Source organism: Acomys minous, assembly GCF_964271855.1.
Source record: "Acomys minous genome assembly, chromosome: 15".
NCBI classification, from domain to species: domain Eukaryota; kingdom Metazoa; phylum Chordata; class Mammalia; order Rodentia; family Muridae; genus Acomys; species Acomys minous.
This window is the reverse complement of record NC_140497.1, coordinates 24,317,629-24,341,423: the sequence shown is the minus strand read 5'-3', so window position 1 is coordinate 24,341,423 and position 23,795 is coordinate 24,317,629. Positions and strand designations below refer to the sequence as shown.

Below are 23,795 nucleotides of genomic sequence, written 5' to 3'. Positions count from 1 at the left end.
CCAACCCTACACTTTTTTGGTTGGTTGGTTTTGGTTTTTTATTTTGGTTTGCGGGTGGAAGGGTTGAGACAGGGTTTCTCTGTGTTGCCCTGGCTGTTCTAGAACTCTCTTTATAGATCAGGCTGGCCTTGAACTCACAGAAATCTACCTGCCCCTGTCTCCCCAGTGCTGGGATTAAAGGCATGCCCAGTTTTTAAAGAATGTATTTATTTTTATTATTCTGTGCATTGGTGCTTTGCCTATATGTATGTCTGTGGATGTCAGATCTTGGAGTCACAGATAGTTGTGAGCTGCCGTGTGGGTGCTGGGACTTGAACCCTGGTCCTCTGCAAGAGCAGTCAGTGCTCTTAACTGTGGAGCCATCTCTCCAGCCCCAGCCTGAAAACTCAGAAGCCGGAATACATCTTTTCTTCTTTATGTTGATTTCCTCAAGCATTGTGTCATAGTGATAAGTAACTCCCTAACAGAGGGCTCAAACCTATGTTACTGTCTTATTTATAAAATGCTACGTATTTGTATGTACTTATTTGAAATATATATTAATATTTATAACAGTACTGGTCAGGCTTCCTTTCCCATCTGACTATTCCCCACTTTGCACAAGCCACCTGGGGTTATAAACTGTCCTATGTCCCTAATGCCAAGAGAATCTCATTTCCGATATTGCTTTTGTTTAAATAATGTTATATAGTTTTTAGAAAGTCTCACATAACTTTTATTTAATCCTAAATTTATGACTGAAATCATCTCTGCTTGTTAAAAAGCAATAATTTAAAAAATAGTATATTAGCTTCCTTAGGATCTATGATGCACCCACCCTTGTGACTGTTAACAAACAGCACTCTAGAAAAGAAGGTGAATGGGTCAGAGTGAGTGTGGTCCTAATACAATTTTAGAGACACAGAGAATCCCGCAAAGCCGCTTGGGAGAAGCTGGGCTTTCCATCCTTGGAGGACTGAGGCGCGCACAGCGGGAGGAATCTCCAAGGGCTTTTTGTTTTCAGCTTCAGGCTCTTTCTTCATTATGAGATTCTTACCCTGTCCTTATGGGATGTCTGTATTATTGGCAAGGCTCTATTCTAGGATTTTCAAATTGTCTACGTTTATCAGTGCATCCTACACTTGGCTGAGCTGCAAACCGACATGGCTCTGAGAGGAAGCTGGGGCTGCTGGAACAGGGGGTGAGCTGGCTTTGAGGGCACTGGGATCAGAGGAGCTGGGGCTGCTGGAGCAAAGGGGGCAGGCGGGCAGCTAGAGTGCCAAGCACTGAAGGGAAATGCTATCTAGGAGAAGTCACAGAGCAGATGGAAGGTTTTCTAGAAAGAAGACAAGGCAGAGGGTCCAGCAAAGGCTCAGACACTCACCCATTAGGAGAAGCAGTCATGTACTGTGAGAACGGTTGAGAGGCGACACACTTCCAGGACAAAGGTCCCGGTCACTGTGCTGGCCAATCGCAAACTCGATAGGACCGAGGAAAGTCCAGGGGAATAGTAAAGCTCACCTCCACAGACGTGTCTGTGATGTCATACCCGGAGGCGGTTGGGTTTGGAGGGCTCTGATTTAATCACCTGCTGACACCTTAATTTCCACAGCTTCTCAATTCATCACTATGCTAGGCTGACCTTCTTCGCTGTCACGACACATCATCATTGTCACCGCACGCCTGACAGAAACAGCTTAAGGGTGTGTGTTGGGGGGAGTTGTTGGTATCAGAGGGTCCATTCCATCATGGTAGGAAGAGTGTGACAAGCACGGCAGTGGTCAGAAAGCACAGGAAAGGGGTAAGGCAAAATGTAATCCCCAAGAATCCTTTTGTGACCCACTTTCTTTTCTTTTCTTTCTTTCTTTCTTTCTTTCTTTTTTTTTTTTTTTTTTTTGGTTTGTTTGTTTGTTTGTTTGTTTTTTGAGACAGGGTTTCTCTGTGTAGCCTTAGCTGTCCTGGACTCACTTTTGTAAACCAGGCTGGCCTTAAACTCACAGAGATCCACCTGCCTCCCTTCCCCCCCACCCCCCACCCCAAGTGCTGGGATGAAAGGCATGCGCCACCACACTCGGCTTGTGACTTTCTACAAGGTTCCACCTTCTACCATTTCACCACCTCTCACTAGTCCATCCTAATTTTGAATATTTGTGGGTAGAACCATTGATTCAACTGGAACTCTCAATCCATGTCCACTCATCCTGCCATAGAGCAGAAACAGAAGGCCAGCAGCTGCAGCACCCACCACCCAGGCTCCCAGAGCAGAACACCACACACTGACTGGGTCAGGCGCAAAGAACTTTTGGAGGCTGGAAGTCTACGGTAAAGGTGTTATCATGTTGAGCTACGTGGTGAGGGATGCACCGGGGGAGGGGTAAGTGGTGTGTGTGCACACGGGAGGAGGAAGTAAACCTCAAAGCTAACGCGTCATGGAACTCAATTTAAAACAAATACAAAAAACTTAGTGGCGGAAGATGTAGCTCAGCGGTGGAGCACTTGCTTCCATGTGGGGAGCACTGCATTGTAGCCTCAACAATGGGAGGGAAACAACTTGTGTCTCAGCACCAGGATAAAACCCCTGTGGCCTAATCCCACTTAAAGCTTGAAGACTTTACCTCCTGGAGACTGGAGATGGCTCCTCCTTAGAGGCAATTACTGGCTCCATGAGTGTCAACCCTGGGACTCATAAAAGCTGTAAGACCAAAATCAACTTCTTAAAGTTCATACACACTCAGGCAGGGCCAGGGGCAGGGCCAGGGCCAGGGCCAGGGGCAGGGCCAGGGGCAGGGCCAGGGGCAGGGCCAGGGGCAGGGGCAGGGGCAGGGCCAGGGCCAGGGGCAGGGGCAGGGGTGGGTTGGAAAATTTTTAAGACCTCACTTCTAAATCCTGTTATATATTGCAACACCTCAAGTTTGAACACATGAAACCCATAGCTATGTGTGTGATATAAAATTTCCTAGTAGCCTGGGGCTGGAGCGATGGCTCAGCTGTTAAGAGCATTTGCTTCTTTTCCATAGGGAAGTGATTAAACTTGGTTCTCTCTCTCTCTCTCTCTCTCTCTCTCTCTCTCTCTCTCTCTCTCTCTCTCTCTCTCTCTCTCTCTCTTGTGAGCCTAGCCTTTAATGGCTGAGCCATCTCCTTTTTTCAAGACAGGGTTTCTTTGTGTAGCCTTGGCTGTCCTGGACTCACTTTGTAGAGCAGGCTGGCTTGGAACTCACAGCCATCCGCCTGCCTCTGGCTCCCAAGCGCTGGGATTACAGGCGTGCGCCACCGTGCCCGGCTTGCACTGGGATTTGTATATCTAATGTTATTTCATTTTTAGTTTTTTTTTTTTTTTTTTTAATCATCCATGTCCTTTCAGTTGAAGTACTTGCAGAGTTCTGGTGGGACTTAGATGTGGTAGAGCTGAGTGTGTAGCTCAGAAAATAGTTCCTCCATTGTGGAGGGCGCCGGTGCAACCTCTATATTATTCCCTGAGTAGCATATGAACTGTGAGCAGCCTCAGCGTTTGGGTATCACAGGTATGCAAGTGTCCTATTAGCCAATTAACAATAGGGGCCCCTTTCACCTCAGGAACTGTGGGAAGCTAAAAAAAAAAAAACAAACAAACCAAGGTCAGAATGGAGAGTTCTTGGATCATAATTAACAAGACTGAGCTTGGGAGGGAGGCACGTGGCTAAAGGTGAGGGCAAGTGCAGATCAACTGTGAAGAGGGAGAAGCAACCAGACAGGGAAGGTTGGGGTACTGTTAGGGCCCACAGTTTTAGAGAGTGCTAAGTCTATGGAAGGGTATAATAAAGGAATAAAAAGAAGAGCTGACTCATGACAAAAGAGGATGAGACCCGGGCATAAGGCGGTTGTGAGTAAAGAACATAGCAGTGTTCTGTAGCAAAGCAGACGGAGACACATAAACAACAGCCATAAAACCTAACTGAGCCATCTACAAACCAAAGCAAAGCCACCATGAGACACATGTACCAGAGCGGAGATTAAATAATACTAAATAAGAGATACGAATCCTTACGGCACGGGTTGCCTGCACATGAGTTGAAAGGTGAAGCTCTCAGATCCTTCTGGCTCTTAAAGGCTCTACGTCAGCAGATCTCCACCTTCCTAGTGCTGAGTGCAAACAACTGCTAACACAGTCCCTCAGCCAAGTGAGACAACACACTCCTGTGATCCCAGCACTCGGGAAGCAGAGGCAGGCGGATCGCTGTGAGTTCGAGACCAGCCTGGTCTGCAAAGTGAGTCCAGGACATTCAAGGCTACATAGAGAAACCCTATCTCAAAAAACAAAACAAAGCCAGGCATGGTGACACACATCTTTAATCCCAGCACTCCAGAGGCAGAGGCAGGCGGATCGCTGTGAGTTCGAGGCCAGCCTGGTCTACAGAGTAAGTCCAGGACAGCCAAGGCTACACAGAGAAACCCTATCTTGAAAAACCAAACCCAACAAAACAAAACAAAAATAATAAAAGTTGTCCCTCATGTTGCAGTGACACCCAACCGTAAAATGATTTTCATTGCTGCTTTATAACTGTAATTTTGCTACTGTTATGAATTGTAATGTTATTCAGGATATCTGATATACGACCCCCTGTGAAACAGTCATTCGACCCCGCTGGTCTACACAATGCTGTTAGGTTTTCATTTTGAAGACGTTAAACTGGAGGCCACCTGAGAAATATTTCACCGGAGACCATAGCTGTTTTGTCCCTGCCCTCACCACCTTTTGTGATATGGGATGTAAAACAAAACAGCTAATTTTGCTGAAGCAGCCAGTAAGGGGACCTGCTAACTTCCTGTGACTTTCTCAGTCTTTGTCCCGCAGATAATTAACTATGCCTTCTGCCACGTCCTTCAAGACTATACAGCATTCCACACAGTGAACCGCCCACACCGGGCTGACAAGCGTCTCTGTTCAAAAGCCCTCGTCTATATCTCAGATTATTTCTTTAAATTGTGATAGATAAATAGTAAAGAGAAATGAAAAGCTAAAAGGCTTTTGAATTTTATATTCTCCTGGGAGCACTTTAATTATATATTTTTAATGATTTTCTAAATTACAGGCATATGTGTGTGTGTTATGCACATGCATGTATGTGTATTCATGCATGTGCTCGCATACCTGTGGAGACCAGAAGCTGACATCAGGTACCCTCTTCATCACCCCCTACTTAATTTACTGAGTCAGGGTCCCTCAGTGAACATAGTGTTTGCCCATTTGGCGAGTCGAGCTGGCCAGTTTGCCCTGAGGATTTCAGCTCCATCACTATGTCGTCCCAGCTTTCATGCAGGTTCTGGGACTCTGTTTTTTGTTTTTTTGTTTTTTGAGACAAGGTTTCTCTGTGTAGCCTTGGCTGTCCTGGACTTGCTTTGTAGACCAGGCTGGCCTCGAACTCACAGAGATTCGCCTGTCTCTGCCTCCCGAATGCTGGGATTAAAGGCGTGCGCCACCACACCCAGCAGGGTTCTGGGACCCTAATACCCAGTTCCCATGCTTGTGAGGCATAAGCTTGATCTACTGAGCCATCTGCCCTTCTCCCCTCAGCGAACAACAGAGAAAAGGCAAATCATTTTATAAAGGCAGGTCCAACAGAAAAAAACCGATATTTTTGTTTCGTTTGTTTTTGTTTTTTGAGACAGGGTTTCTTTGTGTAGCCTTGGCTGTCTTCGACTCACTTTGTAGACCAGGCTGGCCTCGAACTCACAGTGATCCCCCTGCCTCTGCCTCCCGAGTGCTGAGCCACGATGATAATAAATTGATAAAGTAACTGTGACTCTTGGTGTGGTAGAATTCTGTGTGGTGATGCAGAGTCTTCTAAAAGCTTTCTCATTGCTCTAAGTCCTTTAAGAAGATGAATGGTGGTGGAAGATGTGAGACTGTGCATCAAAGTGCAGGATTATGAGAGATGGGAAAAGAAACCCTGAGAGATCATTTGACCCAGGCTCCTCCTTTGCACCTGACAGTAAGGAAGGCCAAATACGATGGAGCTACTTTTCTGGGCTGCCTCTGGCTCCGGCAAGCAATCCTTGGTTAAACCTGGTTTGCAAAGTTTATCAATAAAAACTCCCTAAGAGGCTGAGAAGATGGCCAGTAAAAGAGCACTGGCTGCTCTTGCAAAGGACAGGAGTTCAGTTCTCAGCACCAGGTCAGGCAGCTCACAACTGCCCATAAACTCCAGCTCCAGGACATATGACGCCCTCTTCTGGCTTCCCTGAGCACTGCATTCAAGTGCACAAACCAGCCACAGCCAGTCAGTCAGACACACACACACACACACACACACACACACACACACACAGAGAGAGAGAGAGAAAGAAGAGGGGTTTTGTTGTTGTTGTTGTTGTGGGGTTTTTGTTTGTTTGTTTGTTTGATTGATTTTGGTTGTTTGAGACAGGGTTTCTCTGTGTAGCCCTGGTTGTCCTGGACTGGCTTTGTAGACCAGGCTGACCTCAAACTCACAGAGATCCTCATGCCTCTGTTTCCTGAGGGTAGGGATTAAAGGCATGCACCATCATTGCCCACCTCACAGTTGTTGTTGTTGTTGTTGTTTTTGTTTTTTATCTTAATTCTTTCCCTAGTGTATTTAAATGACTTTCTATATCTAGATCCAGAAAATGGGTCTTTTTTCCTAGTGGAGAGTCTTTGAAGATGAGACTATCATTCTGCCATTTATTTTCTAACTAGTCCACGTAACTAGGATAACTAGTCCATGTAACTAGTCCACCAACCAGTCCAGCTGGTCAGTTATTGGGGGGCCGAGGGGGGTCGCAACCTGTAGTTAAAGATATGGGCGAGAGAGACGCAGAGCTCAAGCGAACAGTTGCTTGTCCCAGCAGGATGTTTGCTGCAAATGCTGAATGGGTGGGGGTCGGCCTCAGGCCGTTTGGTCCCTGGCAATTTTCACGTTCTGAAGATCTGTTTAGACCTTTCTTTTAGCAGGCCTACTTGAAGACCAACCTATAATTTTCCATAGGCATGCTGGACTCTGATGCAAGTCAGCCAGGCATTGCATCCACAGAGAGAGAGAGAGAAAATGCATGGATGCTTGCTTGCTCACTTGCTTGCTCTCAGCTAGCTTTTTGCTCTTACATTGCTCAGGATCTCATGCCTAGGGGATGGTGCCACCCACATTGGGCTGGCTCTTCCTACATCAATAAGCATTCAAATCAATCCTTCACAGTCATGCCTAGAGCCCAACCTAATATAGATAATTCCTCATTAAGACACTTTTCCTAGCCAGGCATGGTGGTGCATACCTTTAATCCCAGCACTTGGAAGGCAGAGGCAGGCGGATCTCTGTGAGTTCGAAGCTAGCCTGGTATACAAAGCAAGTCTAGGACAGCCAAGGTTACACAGAGAGACCCTGTCTCAAAACACAAAAACAAAACAAAACAAAATTATAAAAGTAAGTTTATGGGTGTGGTCACAGCTAAGCAGCATTAGGGGTCACTGAAAACTAACAAGTCTCAGGCTGCTTTGTTTATATCTCATATTACAAAACAGAAAGCTCTGAAAGTCAGAGATTTGTTCCTCATCCAACAGTCCATGTATTAAGTTACTCTTAATCTATTAAAAATATAAAATTACTTTTTCATTCATATTTACATATGCATATATTCATATATGTACACATTCAAGGAAAATATAAACAGTAAAATTAGCTAATTTGGGAAAGTTTCTTTCTTATTATTTATTTACTTACTTACTTATTTTGGCCTGGATTCACTTTGTAGACCAGGCTGTCCTTGAACTCACAGTGATCTGTCTCTGCCTCCTTGAGTGCTGGGATTAGAGGCTTGCGCCATTACTTCAGGCCTTTCTTTCTTTCTGTCTGTCTGTCTTTCTTTTTACCCCAGTTTCATCTATGTGGTTAGGTTTTAGTCTATAATTATTATTCTGTTACTATTCTTCTTCTTCCTCCAGAAAACTAAAAATAAGCAATTAAAGATGTGAGTTTTTCCAGCCTGGTCTACAAAGTGAGTCCAGGACAGCCAAGGCTACACAGAGAAACCCTGTCTCAAAAAAACCGAAAAAAAAAGGGTGTGTGTGTTTTTTTTCAGGATCTGGATGATCACTATTTATAGTTATCATATTTGGTCTCAAATAAGCATAATTTCTTAAGGATGTGAGCATAAAAAGCACAAGGGTGCAAATACAACTTGACAGGTAGGAGACAGTGTTCAACCTCACCAGTAACCTAGGAAGCAGAGACTGGAGGAAATGCTGTATTTATCTTTTAAATAATTAAATTCTAATGGTAATATTTGAGAATAACAAGTGCTCAATAAAATGGGAACTTTGTAATGTTCCCAGTGAGAATGTAAATTGGAGATTAATATTCAAGAGCCTTTAAAAACTTTCATTCTCCTCTCACAATTCCCTATTATGATCGAACATAAAGAAATAACCTTAAATATAAGCAAGGGCAGGCGGGTGTGTTTTCAGGTTCCACGGACAGAATTAGCCCCTTTCCACTCACACCCACACCCCGGGAGGGAACGGAGCCACATGCTATGCCTTTGGGATTGTCCCGGGAAGAGCCCCACTCCCACACCATCTGCGCTGAGTCCAGCGGATTCACCCCAGGCTTGCTCCCTTTCAGGCCACATCCGGACAAGGGAGGTTTCTCGGTCCTACTTCTTCGGAAAAACCCTGGCAAGCTTTACTGTACTCTCAAGGGTGAAATGAAGAAAGTTCAAAGCTGTCAGCAAAATGCTCAGCTCTAGAAAATCCCGCTGAGCCCCAAGCAGGATCCTGAAGTCCAAGACATTTGGCTTAGTCCTCTCATTTAAGAAATACTTAATTTAGCCGGGTGGCGGTGGTGGGGGCACTCACCCAGCACTCAGGAAGGCAGAGGCAGTTGGATCTCTGTGAGTTCGAGGGCCAACTTGGTCTACGACTGCCAAGGCTACACAGAGAAACCCTGTCTTGAAAAAAAATTAATATTTTAATTTTATTTTTTTTATTCCTCTATCGATCTATTTATTATTTGTTTATTAGTTTTCCGAGATAGGATTTCTCTGTGCAACTGTGGCCATCCTGGAACTCACTCTGTAAACCCGGCCAGCCTCAAGAGATCTGAGGCTGCCTGTGTCTGCTTCCTACCTGAGTGCTGACATTAAAGGCATGTGCTACCATGCCCAGCTAATTTATTTATCCTTTAAAACCCATTGTACAGTTTTAAAACTAAATACTGGGGCCTGGAGAGATGGCTCAGAGGTTAAGAGCACAGTCTGCTCTTCCAAAGGTCCTGAGTTCAACTCCCAGCAACCACATGGTGGCTCATGACCATCTGTAATGAGATCTGGTGCCTTTTTGTGGTGGGTGGGCACACATGCAGGCAGAATACTGTATAAATAACAAATAAATCTTAACCACTAAACTAAATACTGTTAGAAAGTAAAGTTATGTGTGTGTGTGTTACATTGTTGTCTATAGGCACCCCATTTATTTCTCTATTATTGTGCATGTGAATGCTTGCTCAAGTTGTGGGGGACCTAGGTTTGATTCCCAGCATCCACATGGGAGCTTGCCTTCTGTTAAGTGCTGTTCCAGATGCTCTGATGGCCTCCTCTGGCCTCTGCAGGCACCAGGCACGCATGTGGCGTGCAGACATACGTGGTGCAGACAGGCACCAATACACATAAAATAATAAAATAAAAGTTTGAAAATCTCAGCAACATTTGCACACATACTTAGGGAACTGGTCTTTATGGCGTTATTGGTTATGATAGACGCTACCCACAGTCTAGGCTTCCGGCAGAGGGCGTAGGTAAATGGGCTATGCCTGCAGACGTTGCTCAGCAATTACAAGGAGGAATAAACCCCCTCCTATGTATTGGCACAGGAAGAATGGATGTTGTCATGTGGAAAGTAAATGTCAGGACAGTGTGTAGTGTAAAACCACACGCTCACTCAGTTCCCCGAGAACAGGGAAGTGTGTCTACAGAACGGTAATGTAAATAAATGTCCAGAAGAAAGCCAGGCAGTGGTGGCGCACGCCTTCAATCCCAGCACTCGGGAGGCAGAGGCAGGTGGATCTCTGTGAGTACGAGGCCAGCCTGGTCTACAAGGTGAGTCCAGGACAGCCAAGGCTACACAGAGAAACCCTGTCTTGAAAAAACAAAAAGAGGGGTTGGGGATTTAGCTCAGTGGTAGAGCGCTTGCCTCAGCTCTGGGAAGAACAAAAACAAAACAAAGAACAAGTAAATATTTAAGAAGGCTCATTGGTTTAGAGTTCAGGACTCAATTTTGGTTCCCAGAACCCACATCAGCAGCAGTTCACAACTTCTTGTAACTCCAGCTCCAGAGAGTTTAACACCTTTCTCTGGGCTTCATGGGCAGATGCATGCACTTGTAAACACACACATATACACATACATATATACATACATGCACACACATATATACACACGCACCTCCACACAAACACATACATACACACAGATATACAAATACACATACACACGTGCACACATATACAACACATACACACACACAACACAAACATACACACATGTACACACATATATACAAATATACATACACACGTGCACATATACAACACATACAAACATACATACCCACACACATATATATGCACACACATATATATACACATACACACAGGCACATGTATACACACATGCACACACAAAAATTTTTTTTTTTAAGATTAATGTTTGTTTTTATGTTTGTTTGTTTTTTTGAGACAGGGTTTCTCTGTGTAGCCTTGGCTGTCCTAGACTCACTTTGTAGACCAGGTTAGTCTTAAACTCACAGAGACTCACCTGCCTCTGCCTCCTGAGTGCTGGGATTAAAGGCGTGCGCCACCATGCCCGGCCCTAAAAGATTAATGTTTTGTTTTGTTTTTTGTTTTTTGTTTTTTGTTTTGGTTTTTCAAGACAGAGTCTCTCTGTGTAGCCTTGGCCGTCCTGGACTCACTTTGTAGACCAGGCTGGCCTCGAACTCACAGCGATCCGCCTGCCTCTGCCTCCCAAGTGCTGGGATTAAAGGCGTGAGCCACCACGCCCGGAAAGATTAATGTTTAAAAAGAAAAATGATTGGAAAGTTACAGCTTTTAGTCCACCCTCGTCTCCCATATATACTTCTGCACATGAATGTTTAAATATTTGGGGTTTCATAATTAGGACCCTTTACTCAGAGCCAAAGCAAAGCCAGCCCCAGAGAGCACCTGTTTTCTTCCAGGTATCTGGTCTGTGTTGTTGCTTTGTTGCATTGTAGTAGCTTACAGGCGGCTGTCAATCGTCCAGTTTCCTCAAGACATCCATGCTATTCTTCAGTTATTCCTGCCTCTCCAGAGCCTTCACTTGTACAAATGTTTCTGATAGTCTGTAAACTATCAGAAAGAAAAGGCCAGCACTGCATCCTCCATGGGTTCCTGGACTTGGACCTGACTAGTGGTGGTGAGGAAATGAAGACAGATACAGACAGATAAAAATGCTTGGAGTTGACAAACGGGGTTGTCCACTGTAGAAAGCACAGTACCCCAGAAGCTCAGCATGTTTATTATATAGCGTTGAGCAGAGAGGCGGGATTATTAAATACAGAAAAACATGGAGGTAGGTTTTGTGGTACACAGCTGCGTCAAGGAGCTGGGTTTAGCTAATCTTAGAGTGAGCAGACTCAATAGGGGAACAGTCTTCTGGCCTTGGATATCTGGGAAGAGACAGCCACGGAGGACGTTTTCTGTACACACTATCAACATCCTCACTTGGGCCCGAGGAAGGCTTTGCCATGCCCCTGAGCCTCACCCCCAGGGAGAAGGCTTTGCCAGTTCCTCCATAACACTGAGGCTCTGGGGTCCTTGTCATGACTGTGCCTGTGTCGTCAGCACATGTTTACTTAGGATGTCAGGGTTTTTTTCTACTCCCTACAAGGCTGGTGGCACCAGCTTTCAACTAACCCAATACTTAGAAGTCAGAAGCAGGTGGATCTCTGTGAGTTTGAGGTAACCTGGACTACACTGCAAGTCCTGGGCCAGCCAGGGCTACATACTTATTTTTAAAAAAAAATGTTGGAGGGGGAAGTAAAGAAAATAAAATAAATCGAGTCTCTTTTTTCTCTCCCCAAGGGCACTTACACAACGTTATGAGGAAACACTGGTGGTGGGGAAAAAATGTTCAGGACCCAAGAAAAGAGTTTCTGAGACAGAATTTCAGAATTCTGTGGGAGGAGTCTGGGACCTGTGTACTTGGGCGACATCCCTCCTTCTCCCCACACTCTGACCGCTTTTGAGAGGACTCTATAGTCCACGAAAGGATTAAAAATCAGCACTGAGGAGGGGAGGCCTGGAGGGAAGGACAGAGGAATCCAGGGTCTCCGAAGGAAGGCTGGTAGGCAGCAACTGCCCAGGCCTCCCAGGCCTTGCTAAATACAACTGTTAAGTAATCTGTTGTCCCAGAGGACAGTCTCAAAGGTGGAGCCAGACAGGGATAGAATGTCTGCAATGGCAGGTCAGAGGTAGCTGGGAGAAAAAGCACCGTTGGCACACTCTCTCCTGAGTTCGCTATCTTCCCTGTTTTTGATGTTCCCAGAGAGCACGCCCGCCTGTGCCCTCTACTTGAGAAAGGCGGTCCCTGGGTAGCTTTGATTGAGTGCTCGCATTCCACTCCATTACTTATCAGAACATTCCGGACCGGAAGGAACAGTCGGTGGAGGAGGAGGGCCTCTGCTCGCACGCTCCAGCCACCCTGGGGCTTTCTCCCTGGAGCGCAGAGCTGAGGAAAAATGAGGAAAAGGGCACTCAGAGAACTCGGGCTGTGTGCCTGCCTGCTGAACACTGTGCTGCCCTCCCCATCACCTCCTTGGCTCACGGGGCAGCCACTGGCCCGTGCCGCAGCACCCTCTCATGGGCATGCTTCAGTTGGCACTGAAGGAGCCAAGCAAAGACTATGTCGACTAGAAACATATATTCTCAGTTAAAAAATAACAGCAGGAGAGCCTGCGGTGCGCGGTGGCACACGCCTTTGTTTAATCCCAGCACTCAGGAGGCAGAGGCAGATGGATCTTTTTGAGTTCAAGGATAACGTGGTCTACAAAGTGAGTCCAGGACAGCCAGGGTGACAGAGAAACCGTCTAGGGGGTTGGGGGAGGTGGAGGAAGTCGGGGGAGGGTTGCCAGTAAGAAGGGAAAATCCATTGGCAATAGGACAGAGTGGATTCAGAGAGCAATTATACATTCCAGAAAGGACAACACTCTTGTAGCATCAAAATGTCTCCCCAGACCTTACCCAGAGCTCCTCGGAGGAAATTTTCATAAAATAATATTCCCCTCAAGCAGAACCTTGATTTTGTGAATGAAAGAAAAATGGGCATTTTCCCTATGAGTACTATGGGAACACACACATACAGCTCCGGGCATTTGCAAACATGAACTACACAGGGCAGACATAGCTTATGAAGGTAATTTCCTCCCCCTGAAATGTTTAGACCGCTTCCCACAGCCTCAAATCAGTAGGCACTCACTCCTGAGTGTGGCTAGGGGGCCTCTTTGGCTTTGTCCACATTAGTGATGCCACAGGCACTGGTGAAAGGGGTCTAAGGTGTGGCTAGCCTACAAGTTTCTCCTTTGATGGTGTCTCCTTAAGTCACTCGCTGGAAGCAGTGTGAAGGTAGCAAGTTTCTCCATCCTTTGCTGGAAGGACCATTCGGGTCCAAGCGCAGCATCTACTTCAGGCCGGATGTGGGCCCCACCATTCAGAATTTCCCCTCTTCCCTGCTTTTCACTCCTTTCCCTCCATATCCCTCCCCTCCCCTCCTTTCTGTTTTGTTTGGTTTTTTGTTTGTTTGTTTGTTTGTTTGTTTTTTGAGTGGGTCTAATTCTATAGCCCAAACTAGCTTCAATTTTATGGCAGCCCTCCAGTATCGGCCTCCCAGTTAGTGGGGACTCCAGACATAGGCCACCACGGGGCTCTGCAAAACTAGTGGTGTTTGTCCTCTTCCAGGGAATTTCAGAATGAAAAAGAAGCCAGGTGGCGGTGGCCCATGCCTTTAATCCAGGCATGCCAGGATTAAACCCACAACATGCCAAGGCAGGGCTGGAGAGCTCACCCTGGTGCTGTGGGTGCAGGGCAGCTGGAGGGCTGGCTAACTCTGCTACCACCCAGGCCCAGATGCAGGACTTTAGGCTGGTCCACCCCAGCATCTAGCCTATCTATGGATTGTGGGAGTACATGAACGGGCCGGTCCTACAGATCCAAAGATGCAGGGTCTCCTTGACGCAGGACGACAGCAGGATATCTGAGAAGAGTCCCAGTGAGGTTCCAGGATTGATAGATAGCAGAAGCCAGCGGCCTCCAAACATATCAATGAATCATTGCAAGGAACACTTGAAGGTAAAGATGTGTGGACAAAAGGGTACACTGTATGAGACTTTTTTTTTTCTATCTTATTTTCTTTTGTCAAGGAGGTTGCAAGGGTAGAGGGCAGATACAAAGGGACAGAGAGGTGAATGGGATGGGGGTGCATAATGTGAAATTTACAAAGAATCAATAAAAAAATTTGAAAAGACGCCAGGCAGTGGTGGGGCACGCCTTTAATCCCAGCACTCAGGAGTCAGAAGCAGGTGGATCGATACGAGTTCCAGGCTAGCCTAGTCTATAAAGTGAGTCTAGGACAGCCAAGGCTACACAGAGAAACCCTGTCTCGAAAAACCAAAAGAAAGCAAAAGAAAAAAAAAAAAAGCTTAAAAGAGAGAGTGAGAGTGAGTGTTGTATAAAATATATCTAATAATGTTTATTATAAAATTGGCCTATAATTACTATGGCGGCATTATCTGGCCCGTTATCATAAACAATAAAAACAGAGACAACAGTTGTATTTTAGAATAGCCTCATTTAACCCAGGACTGGCCTGATATTAACCCTCTAAACTATTCCAATCACCTCCCAGCCCCCATCCCAGGCCATCTGCTTTAATCCTTCCTATCTGGGCTACTTCCCATCCACAATCCCAATCCATAATAATCTGGGCAGCTTTCCTCCATCCACGCCCATCTGGTCACGTGCTTCTCTCCACGCCAACCCATCTCCACCTCTTCCTTCTCTCATTCTCCTCCCATACCTGTCTCTTCCCAAGATCCTTCTGTCCCCAAATGTCCCCAAAGCCCACATACCTTAGCCACACATACCTCATTTCTGCCTTGCCCCGAGTGTAGGCCTTTTTTTTTTTTTTTAAATTAACCAATCAGCTTCAAATAGGTACAGCAAAGTTTACACAACAAGGATGGGTGTGTGTGAGGATGTGCTCCTCTGGGCAGCACGCAGATCTTAAGGGCCAGAATAGACAGCACCAGACCAACCTCCAACAGGGGAGGGCTGGAGAGACGGCCCTGTTTTGCTTCTGAATTTGTTTTTTGTTTGTTTGTTTGTTTTTGTTTTTTGAGACAGGGTTTCTCTGTGTAGTCTTGGCTGTCCTAGACTCGCTTTGTAGTCCAGGCTGGCCTCGAACTCACAGCAATCCGCCTGCCTCTGCCTCCCGAGTGCTGGGATTAAAGGCGTGTGCCACCACACCCGGCCGCTCCTGAATTTGTTACATCGATATTACTATGATCCAAATGTTTTGCATCCTTCAAAAATTCATGTTGAAATTTAATCCCTAATGCAATAGTTTTGGAGCTGTAGTCTTTAGAAAGTGATTGACCCACGAGGAGTCTGTTTTTATAAATAGGATTGGGTATTGTGCCTGTAGGCTAGCCTTGTGGGGGGGGGGGTCTTTTTATCAACTAATGATTGATGTGAGAAGGCCCAGCCCACTGTGGCTAGTGGCATTGAATTGTATAAGAATGAAACTGAAGGCTGGCATATTGGCGCACGCCTTTAATCCCAGCACTCAGGAGACAGAGGCAGGTGGATTTATGTTTGAGGCCAGCCTGGTCCACAAAGTGAGTCCAGGACAGCCAAGGCTAAACAGAGAAGCCCTGTCTCAAAAAAATAAAAGAACAAAACAAAACAAAAATGCAAACTGAGTAAGCTATGGGGAACAGGCAATGGAGGTATCACAGCCAAATAAACCCTTTTCTGTTCAAGTTGGTTTTGGTCCTGGTGGTTTTGTTGTTGTTGTTGTTGTTTTGGTTTGGTTTTGGTTTTTTGGTTTTTTGAGACAGGGTTTCTCTGTGTATCCTTGGTTGTCCTGGACTCACTCTGTAGACCAGGCTGGCCTTGAACTCACAGAGATCCACCTGCCTCTGTCTCCTGAGTGCTGGGATTGAAGGCGTGCGCCACCACTGCCTATCTGGTCCTGGTGTTTAACACAGTAACATAAAACTAACTAGGACACAGGTATCCTACAGAAGAAGTTGATGCAAGCTTACTCTTTACCTGTCTACCCTCCCGCATGTGAGGACACAACCTATTTCTCCTCCAAGGTAAGCAACAAGGCGGCACCATTTTGGAAGTAGACAAAGGTCCTCATCAGTCAATAGAACCTGCCTGCATCTTAATGTTGGACTTCCCAGGCTCCAAAATTTGTAAAAATTCTTCTTCAGTTCTTTATAAGGTAGTGGCAGGCTGGTATAGAAGCACAAATGGACTCTCGTATAGCGAGACTATGTGTGAGGGGAAGGCAGGAAGGAAGGGCAGCTGGCTGGGAAAAGATGGAGAACAGTACTATTTCTGGTTTTATAGTGTTTTCAGATGTTCTTTTCATGGTTCCATAAAAGCTTCAGTAAGTTAGCCACTTCCTACCGTTGAATTGTCTGGGGCAGATGCAAAAGCATAGCAACATGGCGCAGCAACTCAGCAGGTAAAAAATATGTGCCAAGCAAGCCTGAAGGTCTGACTTTGAGTTCTGGATTCCCATGGAGGAAAAAGAAAATTAGACACCCCAAAGTTGTCTTCTGACCTCCACACATGCACCCACACTCATATACTGGAACACATATACATTTTAAATATGTATATTATGTCAAGATTAATATAGGCCCATGGAAGTCTTACTATATGTTTTTCTGAAGCCTGTACCCATCCAAGCTTGCAATCTTGTGTTGGTTTTTGGTTGGTTGGTTGGTTGGTTGGTTGGTTGGTTGGTTAGTTGGTTGGCTTTTTATTTTTGTTTTGGTTTTTCGAGACAGGGTTTCTCTGTGTAGCTCTGGCTGCCCTAGAACTCACTCTGTAAACCAGGCTGGCCTCAAACTCAGAGAATTGCCTGCCTCTGCCTCCTGAGTGTTGGGGTGTTTGTTTTGTTTTTGAGAGAAGTGTAGCTTCTCTCACAGTGTAGCTTTGGTAGGCCAGGAACTCACTGTATAGACCAGGCTGGCCTTGAACTTACAGAGATTGGAAGTTATTTGTTGGTTAAGAAGAATTTCTAAAGAGGAGAAAAGAACGACAACCCTCTGTAGCTATGGGTTCCGGTTCACTTATTATTAATTATAGAAAACTTTGCAATAGGCACTGGGTAGGCATCTAAAAAAGCATAGCCCATTAACCTCAGAGCAAAAGAATTATGGCCCTTCTGTGTTCAACAAGGAAACATGAAAAAAGGGAAACTATTTTAGGACCAAGGAAGGGAGAAAACTGTCTCAGACATCCCATGTAGGGTAACTAGTCCAGGACGTGTCCTGGAGGCTCAAAGATTTGAATAACAATCCACTCGGTTAATCCCTTTAAAAATGTGGTAAGAGTATTGGACACAGGCGGCGCATTTTCTCTGTATTACCTCATTTTACACGGTAACTGAATGAAAAGTTGTGTAACATGGAGTATCTGAAACCTGCCGCGCACGGGGTGAAGATTCCCAGCACACAGTACAATAGGTGCCGTGCACGAGGAGGAAAGTGCTCTTGCACACATGGAGAGATGTATCTATGCACTGATTCCCCCCACCCTCCCCACTAACTCTCTGCTTTCATGGGATCAAGGCTATTATTTATCAAAGCACTCAGCACAGCGACTTGCCTATGACTGGCAGTTAATAAGAGGCTGTGTTGAGTGCAGGGATTAAGGTCCAGACCTTAAGTATAGCAGATACAGGTTTTTTGGGTTTTTTGTTTTTCTTTTTGTTTTTCGAGACAGGGTTTCTCTGTGTAGCCCTGGTTGTCCCTGGACTCACTTTGTAGACCAGGCTCGCCTCGAAATCACAGCGATCCACCTGCCTCTGCCTCCCAAGTGCTGGGATTACAAGCGTTTTGTCACCACACCCGGCTCTGTCCTAATTCTTTCAAGTAATGCCACTCCCTATGAGCCTATGGGGCCATTTTTTTTCTTTGTTTGTTTTATTTATTTTTTATTTTATTTTATTTTATTTTTGGTTTTTCAAGACAAGGTTTCTCTGTATAACAGCTCTGGCTGTCCTGGAACTGGCTCTGTAGTCCAGGCTGGCCTCGAACTCACAGAGATCCACCTGCCTCTGCCTCCCAAATGCTGGGATTAAGGGTGTGCGCCACCACCACCCGGCTTATGGGGCCATTTTCATTCAGTCCACTACAGAAAGCCATGGGAACCAACAATATTTCTTGGCATACTGAGGCTGGGATCAAGGCTTACCTCAAAACCCTTATCTACCTGCATGGGCCATTCAGTTTTCTCAGCCTAGAATTTTCCTCTACTGTAGAAACTGGTTGAGAGGAATTTTGTTGTTACTTATAATCAAAATATTCCTAACTAGTACAATGAGGGTTTAGGCATGACAATCAATAAATATTCCTCTCAGATTAATAATAATCCCGTTAAGAATGCTACCAAAAGATGGGCAGTGGTGGCACATGTCTTTAATCTCAGCATTTGGGAGGCAGAGGCAGGCAGATCTCTGAGTTTGAGGCCAGCCTAGTCTATAAAGCCCAGGACAGCCAGGCCTGTTACACAGAGAAACCCTGTCTCAGAAAAACCAAAAAAAAAAAAAAAAAAAAAAAAAAAGAACTCGACCAAAACAAACCATTTTTTAAAATCATTGTCTTGGTTAGCATTAGTATTGCTGTGATGAGACACTGTGACAAAACAAGCTGGGGAGGAAAGGGTTTATTTGGCTTACACTTCCACACCACTGTTCATCATCCAAGGTCATCAGGACAAGAAGTCAAACAGGGCAGGGACCTGGAGGCAAAAGCTGGAAGAGTGCTGTTTACTGCCTTGCTCAGCCTGTTCTCTATAGAACCGAAGACCACGAGCCTAGGGATGGCACGGCCCGCAATGGACTGAGCCCTCCCCCATCAGTAATGAATTAAGAAAACACCCTACAAGCCTGTCTACAGCCCTATCTCATGGAAGCATTTTCAGAAGCCTCAAGCTCACAGCGATCCACCTGCCTCTGCCTCCCGAGTGCTGGGATTAAAGGTGTGCACCATCACATCTGGCTTTCTCAGCACTTTGAATGATGTCAAGCATAGAGTAGGCACTCAAACAAGATAAGTAAATTGATTGATTCGACAATTATTTAATACCTACTATATGCCGGTTATTGAACTAGGTGCATAAAATAATGCCACTGTCAGATGTTTTGCTTTCATGTATATCTGTGCACTAACTGTCCCTACCCCCCACCCCCATACCTGAAGAAGCCACAGGAGTACACTGAATCCCCTGGAACTGGAGTTACAGACAGCTGTGAGTCACCATGTGGGTGCAGGGAGTCAAGGCCAGCAGCTCCCCTGGAGGAGCAGCCAGTGCTTTTAACTGCTGGGCCACCCCTCAAGACCCCTATAATTTTATTTTATTTTTAACTTCTCATCCTTCTTCTTCTACCTCCCAAGTACTGAAATCACAGACATGGGTCACCATGGTGCTGGGAACTGAACTCGTCCCTATGTGCATGCTAGCCAGCATAAAGATGCAAAGCAAATATAAAATAAAATAGGAAACACAAAGCACCAACCATTATATATTTTACGTGACAGTGTGTGCCTTTCCTCTGTGACGTGTATCACATTGCAACTGTGATTTTGTGCTTGTTTGTTGGGTTTTTGTTTCCGGGAGTTGAACCCAGGGCCTCATGCGTGCTAAGCATGGACCTATCCCTTAAATATATTTCGTTTGTTTTCCTGGGTAGCCTATAAATTTTATGGGTCCATTTTTGCTTAATACATAGAACTCAGAATGTAGCAAAGTGCGCAGCACCAAGAAAGCATTTGACACACATTTGTGAAATAATTGGATACAAAAACGAAACCACACACCCAAAGGCAGAGTAACTAGAATGCCATAGAACAGACTGTGCTGCAAACTAGCCTTGGTGAGATCCTTAAAGACTCTGCATTTCCATTTTCTCATCCTCAATTTGAAAGAAATGATTGTCTCCCCTACAAGAGTCCTTCGTGAGGAATGAAAGACAAGTGTGAAATGTCTCGTGCATCTCTTGGTGGTGTTTATCACTATTCCAAATGGCTCTTGATGCAATTCCGTTGCAAATACATAATTAGCTGGGCATGGTGGCACACGCCTATAATCTTTGTGAGTTCGAGGCCGGCCTGGTCTACAGAGCGAGTCCAGGACAGCCAAGGCTACACAGAGAAACCATGTGGTTGCTGGGAATTGAACTCAGGACCTTTGGAAGAACAGCCGATGCTCTTAACCTCTGAGCCACCTCTCCAATCCACGATGTCATGTTAACTGAAGCCCCTGAACATCTTTTGATTTGTAACCAAACACCAATGCCCCTTGGATACTGAAGGGCAATTGTATTCTAGAGAAAAGAAAGGAACTTGAATGCACAACCTTGAATAATGTACGTCAGAGAAGACAGAGTTCATCTGGCTGCTGCAAGAAAGTACCTGAAAGTAGGTGGCTCAAAAGGACGGATATGAACGGTGTCACAGAATCAAGGTGACAGTCGGGTTTGTTCCAACTGAAGGCTGTAAAGGAGAATGGCTCCATGGCCCCTTCTACACTCAGGTAGCCTTGGGATCTCCTTGCATTAGAGCCTCTTTCTCTTTGACTCCATATTGACTTTCCTTCCTACATTCATAAATCCACCAGTCATCACAGATTAGTGTACACTCTGTTGACGTCATCATAACTTGATGATCCGCAAAGATCTGGCTTCCAAACAGAGTCACAGTCACAGGTACTGGAGGCAAAACTTACAATATCTGTTGAGGTCAGAAGGATTTTAAGAACCAGGGGACCAGCTGGGCAGTGGTGGCGCACGCCTTTAATCCCAGCACTTGGGGAGGAAGAGGCAGGCAGATCACTGTGAGTTCAAGGCCAGCCTGGTGTACAAAGCAAGCCCAGGGTAGCCAAGGCTAACACAGAGAGACCCTGTCTCAAAAAAAACAAAAAACAAAAACAAAACAAACAAACAAAAAAGAACCAGAGGACCAGCATACCCACAGGATAGAATCTTCCAGATCTGATAGAGAAAGTACACTCATAGCTGTCCAAAGAAAACGTGCATAATGGCAACACCAATTGACATGCCACTATCGGGTGCTGCTGATGGAATATCCGTTTGCTCCTGGCTGTCCTGGACTTCCTTTGTACACCAGGCTGGCCTCGAACTCAAAGAGAGCCACCTGCCTCTGCCTTCCAAGTGCTGGGATTAAAAGGAGTGCACCACCACTGCCCAGCAGGAATGAGGATTTTTATTTTTATTTTTTAAAATTTTTTCCTTTTTTTATTAATTTATTCTTGTTACATCTCAATGGTTATCCCATCCCTTGTATCCTCCCATTCTTCCCTCCCTCCCATTTTCCCCTTATTCCCCTCCCCTATGACTGTTCCTGAGGGGGATTACCTCCCCCTGTATATGTTCATAGGGTATCAAGTCTCTTCTTGGTAACCTGCTGTCCTTCTTCTGAGTGCCACCAGGTCTCCCCCTCCAGGGGACATGGTCAAAAATGAGGCACCAGAGTATGTGAGAAAGTCATATCCCACTCTCCACTCTACTGTGGAGAATGTTCTGACCATTGGCTGAATGAGGATTTTTAAATGTTCCTAACATAAATATAATAAATATTTGATATGATGGATATGCCAATAACTCTGATCTGATCATTATATAGTGTACGCACGAATGTATTAAAATATTTATCCCATAGCTATGTGCAATTGCTACATATTAAGGAAAGGAAAAAGGAGGAGAGAGGGAGAATAAGAGATCAAATCAGTCTGGTATGGTGGTGCATCTTGTGAGCCCAGTACTTGGGACGGAAAGAGGAAAGGCTCACGCGTTGCAGGCCCTGCCTGCGCTACACAGTGCCATGACACAACCAGAAGGAAAGGAGATGAAAAAGGAAAAAGATAGTAAAGTAATTCCTTAAGAGGCCAAAGAAGATGGAAGGAAACAGAACTTTACATTAACTTCAGAAATCGGGCCAGAGAGCAGACAGGAAAATGTCTACCCCGTTGTGAAGGAGGGAACTCAGCAAGACATCTCTGTGCAACCAGGCACAGTGCACACACGTTTAATCCCAGTATTTGAGAGGTGGAGGCAGGAGGCTCTCTGTCAGACAGCCTGGTCTATGTAGCGAGCTCCAGGACATCCAGGAAGACCTTGTCTCAAAAACAGACAGGTTTTTTGGGTAGGCGCAGACTCACAAGGCCCTGAACAAGGCCTTCATCCCCAGGTACCACAAAAGAGGGGGAGGGGCGCTCTCTATGCTTACTTTTAACTGACATTTGGTTGAAGTCACAGACTTCCTCTGAGTCCTGCCTGGCCTTTCTGCCTCCACTTATCTGCAAACTGGAATGTGCTCTGGGCCATCAGCCGTCACCCACGCCCAACACCGCCCTCCTCCCTCCACTGGGGCCGGCCTCAGATAACAATCCTCTCCACACTGGCCCTGGTCCCACTGTGTTTGGACTGCTTCAGAGTAAACACTGGAGTCCCTTCGTTACATTCCGTTCACCTTAACACATTCCACACCTTGCCCTTGGCTGCGGGGGTGGGGGCGTAGGGGTGGCGGTGGGGGCGCCTGGTTGTTTGCGCTTAACCGATTGTGCGGGCTTTGTTCTAAGCTTGTCGCTCCGGGGTGCCGCGTGCCGGGTGCCAGTGTCTTGCTATCCCAAGTCTGCAACAGCCCCTTCCTTGACTGTGAAAAGCCTGAACTTTTTCCAAATCCTCCAGTATGATTGAAGGAAGTGGACCTGGGCTTCCCCGTCAGCTTGGAGTGAGGCCCTAGGCAGTGGACAGGTCGCTGATAGGCAGGCAGATAGGGAGAGCTGCCAGAAATAGATAAGGAAGATGCTGAACTTCCGGCATCTTCCAAATACTCCTGACCTAAGACCTAAGGAGACCTAAAGGAATGGCTGGCCGTTTTTTTCCCCACACAGTGAGCCATCTGACAAAGTTTATGGGCCTGTCAGCCTCCCTGTCTGTATTCAAACTGAGCAACACTAAATTAGAAGCTGAAGGCTCCTCCAAGACCAGCCCACAGCCTTCAAGGAAAAGACCCAGTTTAAAGTTATGAATCCCATATTCCTGCTCTGGTTTGCTGTGTGTTTCCTCGCCTCTAACAAAAGCTGTCATCCTTCATCTGAAGATTCTGTCTGCTCCAGCTGAGATGCTCCTCCCAACACACACACACACACACACACACACACACACACACACACACACACACACCAGTGACTGAAGATGCTTCTCCTGCCTTTTATTTATTTATTTTTCCTCTCCTGCTTTTTAAAAATTCTTTAAGTGGCAGAGAAAATAAACCTGACCAAGACCTCTACATGGCAAGAGGCGTAGACACACAACACAGAACCCGGCTCAGGTAACGGCTGATGGAGAAGAGCAAAATGCAAGCAGCTCTAGGGACCTTGTGCTTTCAGAGAAGAGGCGCCTGTCAAGGCTTGCTTTATGGGCTCCATTTTCTCCTCAAAATAGAGATTGGTGGTAGCAGAGGGGATGGGTGGCCCCGG

The 23,795-nt window shown here is 45.8% G+C and overlaps 1 long non-coding RNA gene across 2 annotated transcripts in view; it reads right to left on the bottom strand.

The window, feature by feature from the left end:
• LOC311585309 overlaps nucleotides 1–23,795 on the bottom strand; it is a 56,311-nt gene that overhangs the window by 12,487 nt on the left and 20,029 nt on the right. For both annotated transcript variants that reach the window (XR_014775187.1, XR_014775188.1), the window contains exon 2: nucleotides 2,595–2,671. This is a non-coding gene — a long non-coding RNA (uncharacterized lncRNA). The remainder of the gene's footprint in view (nucleotides 1–2,594; nucleotides 2,672–23,795) is intronic.